Below are 11257 nucleotides of genomic sequence, written 5' to 3' on the forward strand. Positions count from 1 at the left end.
AACAAAGAAAACACAAAATATTTGGAAAAAAATGTATTTCTTTTTCAACATAATCTCCTTTCAGCTCCATACACTTTTACCATCAATTTTCGATAAGTTCGATACCCATTTTATAATAAGAACTGTCTTGCCCCTCAAAATAGCCATCAACTGCCGACATCACTTCTTCACGGTTGGAAATTAATTGACCACTGAGCCGTTTTTTCAAGTTTGCGAACAGAAAATAACCTGAAGGGGCTAAATCTGAGATAACAATTCAAACTTAAATTCATGAATTTTGGCCATTGCAATGATGGATTTGTGAGTTGGTGCATTGTCTTGATGAAACAACACTTTCTTCTTAGCCAAATATGGCCGCTTTTGCATGATTTCTTTGCTCAAACGTGGCAATAAGTTCACATAACACTTTCTGTTGATAGTTTTTCCTTTTTCAAGGTAGTCAATGAAAATTATCCCATGCGCATCCCTAAAAACCGATGCCTTGACCTTGCCTGCAGATGAAATGACCTTTGCCTTCTTCGGAGCTGGTTCTCCCTTTTGAATCGATTGCTTTGGATCGATGGATTTGTGAGTTGGTGCATTGTCTTGATGAAACAACACTTTCTTCTTAGCCAAATATGGCCGCTTTTGCATGATTTCTTTGCTCAAACGTGGCAATAAGTTCACATAACACTTTCTGTTGATAGTTTTTCCTTTTTCAAGGTAGTCAATGAAAATTATCCCATGCGCATCCCTAAAAACCGATGCCTTGACCTTGCCTGCAGATGAAATGACCTTTGCCTTCTTCGGAGCTGGTTCTCCCTTTTGAATCGATTGCTTTGGATCGATGGATTTGTGAGTTGGTGCATTGTCTTGATGAAACAACACTTTCTTCTTAGCCAAATATGGCCGCTTTTGCATGATTTCTTCGCTCAAACGTGGCAATAAGTTCACATAACACTTTCTGTTGATAGTTTTTCCTTTTTCAAGGTAGTCAATGAAAATTATCCCATGCGCATCCCTAAAAACCGATGCCTTGACCTTGCCTGCAGATGAAATGACCTTCGCCTTCTTCGGAGCTGGTTCTCCCTTTTGAATCGATTGCTTTGATTGTTCTTCTGTCTCAGGTGTGAATTAATGGCCCTTTGTTTCATCCATGTTATGACTCTGGTTTCACTGGAGTGTGAGCAAACGCGGCACCCATCTTGCACACAGCTTTCTCATGTCCAAATTTTCAGTTAATATACTAAGTACCGCACTTTTTGAAATGCCTACTATGTCCGCTAAGCACTTTCAGTCGACGATCATCCAGTATCACTTTATGGATTTTCTTCACCATTTCTGGAGTTGTCATCTCATTTGGTGAACCAATGCGATGCTCGTCTTGACATCTCGTACGGCCTCGTTTTAACTCTGCTACCCAATATTTTACTGTTGTAGACAAAGCAGACTCACCCAGAGTAGAATCCAGTTCAGCTTTTACATTGGTTTGGCTGAGGCCTTTCAAATTAAAGTATGGTATCACATAACGATGACCAATTTTCTCCATTTTCACAAATTCACTGAAAACGTTCACTATTGATGGCTGTCAAACAAATACTAAACAACGTGGGGTCTTCAAACTTGAAACATACACTTTATAGACTGCATACTTTCTAATACAATGATATTTTCCAAACAACTACCGCAATCTCTAGGTCAGGGTACTTCTGAGCCTTCCCATGCATTAGTTTTCTCATAATTCCATTATAGGCTGAAACTTAAGGAAATACAATTCCCTCACCAATTTACCCTTAAAATTTAAATATAAATCATATTTCACAAAACAACCATGTTAAATTATATCTGCCTGTTATGTTGATATTTATTAAGCAATTGGATAATTGAAGTTCTCCATCTAAACTGTAAGCAGACTGGATCAGTTCGTTACTGTGGAGTTACACAGTAACTATCAAACCCAAGGAGTGTGGTTTAGCATCACATTTTGCACTTTTTTAAACATGATCAGCTATGAACAAAATGTTTGCAATAATAATTATTATTGACCCTCTTCGCCATACTTCCTACCCTATTATAATGCCCCTTGGGTATAATGAAAAATTGCCCCAGTGTGCCAAATATTTAAAATATTAACAGCATTGAACTGACCCACAAGGACAATAGAAAACTTTCATTTATCACAAGCATATTTCTCCTACGCCATTCAAATCAAACCTGGAAATGATGTGGGCTAACAAATAATCATGCAAGGCAATAGATAAATTAAAATATTTAATATTTAATATTTAATATTTTTTTTGCACAATATACATGTAAGGATCATCATGTTCCTTAAAATATTCTCCTGCTTTATGATGATGGAACAGTCAAAGATGAGGTAAACAAGGGTGATAACTCATGATTTTTATTAGGGGAGATAGAATAAATGCAAATGATGGTTAAAGAAGGTACATAAAGATTATTTTATATAATATGAAAGATCAAATATGTGATTTTTTTGAGTCAAATAATGTTTTCCAAATCACAGTATGGCTTTCGATCCGGGAAATCTACAATTATGGCTGTAGGATCCATGGTTAATTATCTCATTCATGCATTTGCAGAGGAATCAGTCCGTGTGACACTATGTGATCTTAGTAGGACTTTCATCTGTGTCAATCATTCAATATTACTATCAAAGCTAGAATATTATGATGATGAGGGAGTTTGACTGAAACTAATCAAGTCATATTTGGATGATTGCCATCAATTTGTTGAACTTGATGACTGTCAATCTGCAGCTCCAAAAGTAAAATGTCATGTCCCACAGGGCTCTGTGCTTGGCCCAGGACTTTTCATCATCACGATTAATAATTTTCCCCGTAGTATGTAATATAAAGCTGTTTCATATTACGATGACACCACTTTTGTACAAAAATGTCCACACCTAGAAGATGCAAAGTCACGATCTAGCGAAGCTCAAAGATAGGCTAATAAATGGTTTGATATTAATCATTTACATTTAAATACTGATAAAACCCAGCATATTTTATGCAATCTTAGATCAAACATAACTGAAATTGAAACTGCTAAAATACTATGATTTCATATTAATACAAAACTTAACTGGGAGACCTACATAAGACAGATCTGTAATAAGTTGAGCTTTTTGAGAAGATTAAAGCTGTTAAATGCTAAGAAAGGTCAACTTTTTCAATTCAAATGAGTATAATTTAACACTTTACAATGCCTTCTTTCAATTTTATTTGCATTATTGTGTTGAGTTATGGAGTCACTCCCCACATGTTAAACAAATCTTGCTACTACAAAAGAGAGCTATTCACTCTCTAGCTAATATACCACCATGTGATTCCTGCAGGCCTTTTTTTATTAGATATGGAATCATGACTGTACTTAACATATATATCTTTAAGGCTCTGATTCATATGAATTAATCTAGAAATTTAGCTAAACTTAGGAGTAAAGCGAATCTAAACACTAATTTTTGCAGACTGCCCTCCACTTACAACTCATTTCATAATGTGAACATTAGAGGGCATACTGCTGGCTACCTACTCAGTTGAAATCGAACTATATCCTAAATTTCAAGAATAGGGTATATACCTGGTTACTTGAGAACTCACTTCACTCAATTGGTGAATTCTTCTGTTGCAATCTCAATCAAATTTAAGAATTTTTGCCAATATATTAAGTAATATTTAACCTCTGATGCTCCCCTTTTTTAATTACGCAGTATTTGATGCTTGAAACCATAATTCCTTTTTCTTATATTTTAATAATAACAAAACTATAAAGGTTGTAAAATTTGATTGAAAATGTCAGTTCTTTTGTTACTTTATGTACCTACCAATGCAATAATATCATTTAAATGGACAAAGTCATTTCACCAAAATGTTCCTAAAACTCATAAGCTAAAAAAAATCTTGTATGCAGCCCATTGGCAGGGCTCAATTGAATTTGAGACTGTCTGGATACTACATACACAACTACACAACAGAGACACTTCACAATTTGCCAAGCATTTATTAGAAAACAAACACATAATAATTTCAAAGTCAATGTATTGTACACAGAAGGAAAAGGACTGAGGTTAGACAGTCTGGAGTAGTTGGAGATATTGTTAACAGCTAAAGCCAAAAAGGAACTTATACTAAATGAGCTATTGCACCTACCCAATCCTCCCTCATCCACTTTCCAAACACCAAAGCTCTAACTCTCCCCTTCTCCAATTGCAATCAGCTCCCCATCCTTCCTTAATTACACTGGTAGGCCTCAAAGGACTTGGTTGTTTTGGCTCCTACTTTTTTCTCCCCATCCACTTCCCACCCCACAGAAATAGTACATATGCGACACAATCTTGTACTGACTTCTCACCTAATGAACCCCGGTGACAGCGAAACTAAGGCAGTGTGTTAATAAAATGTGAATTTGCAGTTTTTACCATTCCTTGCAATCAAGCTAAGTATCCTAGTAGGACACCCTTTTTTATCCTCACCTGGTGGTCCTCCAAAATCATACGGACATGCCTTTCAAATATTTTCCATTGATGTTAGAGTAATTATTAGTACCTAAACTTGAGTGTGTTGAGGTAGTCCATCAATTTCATATAATAATTCAATACCTGAGAATTCTCTAGTGAGGGTAAACCAATTCAAAGATCTTGGGGTAATTTTGTATGCAAGGCTTGATTTGATATTCACATTTAGAACATAATATCTAAGTCTGATAGAATTCTGGCTTTTATAAGTCATGCCTGTAAAGACTTCTTTGCCTAAATGGTACAAAGAAAATTAACTGCCTCAAATTATTGTATGTCTCCCTCAATAGATCTATATTGGAATATTATTCCATAGTGTGGAGTCCATCCTGTACTAAATCTGCTTTATCCTTAAAAAGGGGCCAAATTAGATTTTAAGATTTGCTCTAAATTCTTGATACCCAAGGAGAAGGGCGAATATACTAATACTATGGACTGTCTCATGTTAACCACAGTTGAAGCAAGAAGAAAGCAATTTTCTTTAATATTTTATCTTAAAAAATTATATGAAATGCACAACTCTCTTGCCACTTGGGTAATTTTTAGCAACTTCTGCGAAACCTGTGTATTATTCAACACTATTTTTTATTCCCTGTTTACAAAGTAAAAATTATTTTTATCCACCCATCTATTGGGCAATGAGAGACACTAACAAGGATATTGACTATTTTCATATATATCTCTTGGTGCCCTCAAAAGTTACGTAAAAAGTAATGCCTCATAAGACTGTTATACTTTTCTACAGATCTTTTTTCTTATTTGTCTTTCATTCTATTCTTAACTTGGCCTTATTGCCTAATTTTACTTTGCATCAAGTGTCCTTTTGTAAAGGGTTTTGCCCAATTAATAAACAAATCATTACTTATCATTTAATCTAAATCCCATAACATAAAATCATTCAACTCAACATAAGATTTGGTATTCCATTCCCTCGCTCATCAATTAGCCAGCCTCAGAATCAGTGGCAATAAACAATGGCTACCCTAAAATTGAAAGAATCGATATGAAAGAAAAAAGCAAAGGAAAATTAGCCTAAATAAAATTGGCCCTGACCTTACCAAGGTTAACTACACACAAAAATGACACAAATTAAGGTCCATTGTGGTATTAATACACAAAATAAGTAATATATTTCCAAAAAATAAAAATTTATATCTTACAAAGGAACCCGATTGTGAAATGCCAAAGACAAAGAGCAGAACCTTGAAAAATGCAGTGTCAGCAAACTCTAATAGAGTGCATGTGATACTGTGTACATTCCTAAAGAACAGGAGGAATTTTGAAGTGAGGGGTAACAAAATCCCCAAACAAATATCTGGATAGCTTTCATAACACTAAATTTGTACCTGATTTCTTGCATTGTGAAAAGGAGGAAAAAAACTAGCTGCTGGTGAAGTTTTAGAAATTGCCATTGCCCTAAGCTAAGGACAACATATAGCCAATGAATGAACGAGCCCGTCCTACTCCACACTTTTCAACATTCCATACATAAATTATCAGGAAAATCATACCACCCAACTCCCTTATCAGCTCTGTGAGAGCACGGGCTGTTTAACTGCTAATATAAAATGTAAACAGTAGGCGAAACTTGCACGATCATTTAACCGAGGGATATAAGTGCTACAGTGACTGATACAGCCTACGTAGGCAACAAAACAGCACCTTTGAAGTCTATACAAAACTTTTTCCACCATGTAGGTGGGTACTTATCTCTTGGGATTTCATCTCCGTAAGTATTGCAACTAACATAGTATTAAAAAATGTTATGGTCTACAAAATTTTACAGCCGTCAAATATTATAAATTACAAAACTAAGTCACAAGCAAAAAAAGAAAGTAAATGCACAGTCACGATTCTAAATGCCCAGTAAAAATCATTCTATCAACAGTATACCTTGTATTATCCCCCAAACAGGGAATCCAAATATTCAATTAACAATCCATTGTATAAATATTACGAAATTACTCCACTTTAAGAGCTACATGCATTACCTCGACTTGACGGGATGACGACATGCGATTTCTCGTCCTCGGCCACCTAAACAAAATTAATGTGATACGAGCGAATTTGTATTTACTTCTATCAATATAATCTTCTTCTTAAATCATTTACTTACAAATAAATAAACAATTCCACCATTTAATGATGATTTATTAAACAAAATAATTAGCAATTAATGATATCACTAACAAACCTTCCTCAAATAGAACAGTTTGATTTCCCACAAATGTTCCACGAGCGTGACGATGCTACTTTGTTTTACAATTAATTCATTTTCCGTATCAAAACAAAGCGTTTCGTCTCTGGTCACATGTCGCACTTGCCATTAAAGTAAATGCTATTATTATTGTAGAACACAGACTTTTACCGTAACAAACACACTCCAGCCAAACGACTGGAATCAAATATCGCTGTACTAAAAACAAATTATAAAAGCTATAGCACAATGCGCACTCTTGAGCCCGTATATGCGCCTAATTTGAAGAGATTACCACACTAACATTATTCATCTATCCAAAGTTAGCGGCGTTTAGGTATATTTTTAAAGTTTATTTTGGTGCAATTTCTGTTTCATGTGTGATGTTACACAGCCCTTTTTCTATAAATTTCATTTCAAAGTAACTTATGTGAATTGAGTTATTTTTTCATTGAAAGAGTACTGCTAAAAAAATAGAAAATACGAAGAACTTGAGCTTTATAATTATACTGCCTGTCAATGATATATTTGGCCAGTTGTATCACCAAAGTCTCAATTGGTGCATACATTTCTAAGCAAATGTCATCATCATTTCATTAGTTTGCCTCTGACTAAAAATATTTTCCAAAAGGTGATTACTTATAAACTTTTGGCAGAGGCATGTCTCAGTTTTGAGAAGAAACCGGTGAGTTTTGACAAATTAGAAATGATACCACACAACTTGTCCAAAATGAGGAATAGTTCATTCTAATCTTCTTCTGGCCCTTGAAGAATGAAAAACCTTCTGACTAATAAGATTAGAACCTCACTCAGCAAGCACAGGACTTAGACTCCATCTAGGCAGTCTGTTATGGACATAATATGAATACGCATTATGGTTTTAACCATTCAATAAAATTTATTGGTCTACGAGTGGTAAAATTAAGTTAATTAATGTTACAGGTATGTAAATAGGTAAAATTGTTTTAGGTGACACAAAAACTAGTTTAATTCATTCATGAATTCTGGTGTTTTTGGATCAATAAAAATAAATCGCAATATTGTCTCCTTCAGCCTCTTATGTAACTAATTTTTACAATTCTTCCATAAACTTGTTCTCCTCTCTCTCTCCCTCGACTACCTTACATTTCTGCACCTAAAATTCTGTTGGTATTCCAATATTTGCCTATCACTCCATCCGCTTTTAGCTATATTTCTATCCTTGCTAATTCTTTTTCTTTCGTCAAGTGCCGAGCACATTGGTATGAAACATGATCTACCACCGGCATGTGTCTTTTAATGTTATCATGTGTGTTTCAATGGTACATACACCACCCACCTGATATTTTTGTATTGTGAAATCTTGGCAAATAAAAAGTAATAATAATCAAATGTATGGAAAAGTTCATTTGTGACTTGCGAACTGATATCGCTTTAGCATAAGAAGTGATATTTCCTTGCAATGAAAAAAGTACCACTCATGCAACATTTCACACCAGATCTCAAGAAGAATGATTTTAGAGGAAAAGTATCAGTTTAGTCAGATTCCATGATATAACCCTGTTAGATTAGCATCACACTTTTGCCACTAGAATCTTGCCAATTATTCCATACTACTTCTTAGGATGTCCAGGCTTCTGAAAATGAAAATAAATAATGGGTGCAAAATTATTTTGAGAACTAGAAAAGGAAATGGGAAGAAAAAGAAGAATTTGAGCTCAAGAGTCATGCTTGCTCGAACAGTGAGAGGAAATGCAGGAAAAAGACTCAATAATAGAATATAAGAGCTTCTTGAAGCACCATTAGTATCAGGCCTCAGCTAAGATAACAAAAGAGCTTACAGGCAACATATTGGTATAGGTCCATCAAGGCAGTGAAGAAAAGCATTAATAGCGAAGACATTTAAAAAATGTATACTCCACCATTAGAGAAGAGGTTGGATTACTAAAGATGATGCACAGAAATTTGAAATTGATTAATAAGTATAAAACAAAAATTACCAGGTCAAGCAGAAGAAGAGAATACAAAATATATAGAATTAAATATAAAGAAATATAAACTAAGGAAATACAAAGGCAAAAGATGATAGACGATTTATCATCATTAATAAATTAAGCCATAAGAAAGATTTGGCAGAATAGCAAAAGAAAACAATTAACAAGAAGGTAGACGTAATCAAAGCAAAATGCATTAACCTCAAAGTGCAACCAAAGCATTTCATAAATCAGAGACATGGAGCCTTTATGAGTATGGAACCAGACAAGAAGTAGAAACATAAAATAAAATAGTGGAAGCAATAGGTGCTGTTGGAAAATGTTCATATTAAAGGAGTTCGTAATTTTCCACCGACTTTATTTTAAGATACGATGCATTTCACCGACTTGTGGAATCATCATGATATATCAGATGATGCCGCAAGTTGGTGAAATGCATTTTATCTTAAAATAGTTTGTAGAAAATTATGAACTCCTCTTATTTGGACATAACACAATTCCGAGAGTGAAGCCTGAAAGCATGACGTATACTTTTGGAGAATGTTGCAGACCAAATAGATGGATTGAATAACTAATGATGATGGTACTATATCTAATATGGTAAGAAATAATTATTGCAAATATAAAACAGAGGGGATAGATTTAATGGACTAATTTTATGAAACAATAGTTTGCTAAGACAGCTGCAGAATATTAATGTGACAAAATTATTATGGAGCAAGTCCTCAGAGGAGGTATGTGAAGAAAAAGATGGTAGATGTGAAAATGAAGACATTTTGAAAATACAAAAAGATTAGCCAATATTAGAACTGGCACTGAAAGAGACAGGAAACCCTATATCAAGATTATCTTTCATGGCAGGACACTTTAATTGAAGATAATAATGACATAAATATTTGTAGACTTCAGAAATACTTAATTTTTCTCCTTCAATCAAAAATAAAAGATAAGAATCAGCTAAATCAGATTCCGTTTCACGATATGGGCAATAAAACAGCTCTAGACAAAAATCTTCCCATGAGCCGACTTCAAGACATTCATTGTCATAGATATTCCACTGACCAAAGGTAAGTTTTCAGTGGTCCCTGACTAACTTGCTCACAACCAACATTCCATTGTGCTTCAATTATTCCTTCTTCAGTTTGAGATACTTTATACTCATGTTGTCTTGTACAAATTCTATCAGAATACCTGTCCTCTTCATTTTTCCACCCTGTTTTTCCAATATTATCCCTTCCATCTCGGCTCTTAAAATTTCATCAAATAATACTATTCTTCTTTAACATCTACCACATTCATGCATGCTCTTCTGTACTTGAGACTTAATATTTCTTGTCTCAAACATCTCTTTAATCTCACTGACCCATGACTTGCTCACTTCACCTCTTCTCAAAAACCATTCACTCCTCAGAATCTGCTTGATGGTTCAACTCCCATTCATATTTTCTCAATATATACCAATTCACTGAACCATTCCTCTTTCATGCTAGTCTATAATTACCTACTATTTTTACCACAAACACTCCCATGTAGCACATAGCATTTAGTAAAAATAATGCAGGCCCTGGCATACCAATGTTTCACTTCCACCCAATCATAGGGAAGAAATAAATACGATACATTGCCATTTTTGCAACTTTAGACAAATATTCAAGGTGAAATCAAAAAGTACTCCTGATTTTCAATGTATGTGACCATAATTCATTAATGGTATTCTAACTAATTAGGGCAGGTTTTGGACAGTCCCCAATGACCAATCACCAAAAGAACTTCCTACCATTTGAGCTATAATGTTTATTTCATTTGTTCCCGACTACTGCCAAGCAATATTTTGGACTATAACTATCTTCCCATCAGCCAAACTTATTTTTTTCATCCTCATCCTCTCCCCAGAGAGACCAGGTTTCATGTCCACGAAGTGCTATGGTCCATATTAGCCTCTACTAATTTTTACTCCTAACTTAGTAGACCTATCATCATAAAAAGGGAATTTGACTCATTAAAACATTTAAGAAGGGAAAATGAAATAAGGTAATTACATAAAATAATATTTGATGAGCTTAAGTATTTTACAATGAAAACTAATTACATTGTCGAAGGATATATTTATCTCTAAACAAAACTCACTTCTTTGAAAATGGATTGTTAGAAATGTTTCACAACCATTTTATTGGTGGTTTGTAAAAGTTTTGAAAAATAAAAGGATTTTCACCTAAAAATATTCTCCAGAAGAGAAGGTAGAAGTAATTATAAAACTTTATTTGTAACAAAAACAATTATGAAAGCAACAATCTATTTACACCAAGACTACAAATCACCTAAATACCACCAATTTGAGCATGATATGAGGCATCTATATGCTTCAAAGAAAATGTCTGAAAATATCTTGATTGTTTATTAAACAAAGCACATAGGAATGAGATGCTATCCTGATTCATGCAATGAGACTTAAGCACACTGCTAATATACCAATGAGTTAAATCCAAGAATGAAAATATTTTACTATGCAAACTAAATTTAGTGAACATTGATGCCATTATACCTTTGGCAATATAGGTGACTAAAAGAGAT

General features: G+C 34.2%; 1 protein-coding gene across 3 annotated transcripts in view; it reads right to left on the reverse strand.

The window, feature by feature from the left end:
- LOC139686330 (peroxisomal leader peptide-processing protease-like) overlaps positions 1-6864 on the reverse strand; it is a 516420-nt gene extending 509556 nt beyond the window's left edge. For all 3 annotated transcript variants that reach the window (XM_071583496.1, XM_071583497.1, XM_071583495.1), the window contains exons 1-2: positions 6711-6864; positions 6508-6553 (exon numbers count right to left, since the gene is read on the reverse strand). The gene's annotated coding sequence lies outside the window, so the exon portion shown is untranslated. The remainder of the gene's footprint in view (positions 1-6507; positions 6554-6710) is intronic.
- Positions 6865-11257: the final 4393 nt, after the last annotated feature.

The sequence above is a fragment of the Hetaerina americana genome, unplaced genomic scaffold (assembly GCF_022747635.1).
Source record: "Hetaerina americana unplaced genomic scaffold, ioHetAmer1.1.p SCAF_14, whole genome shotgun sequence".
Classification (NCBI taxonomy): domain Eukaryota; kingdom Metazoa; phylum Arthropoda; class Insecta; order Odonata; family Calopterygidae; genus Hetaerina; species Hetaerina americana.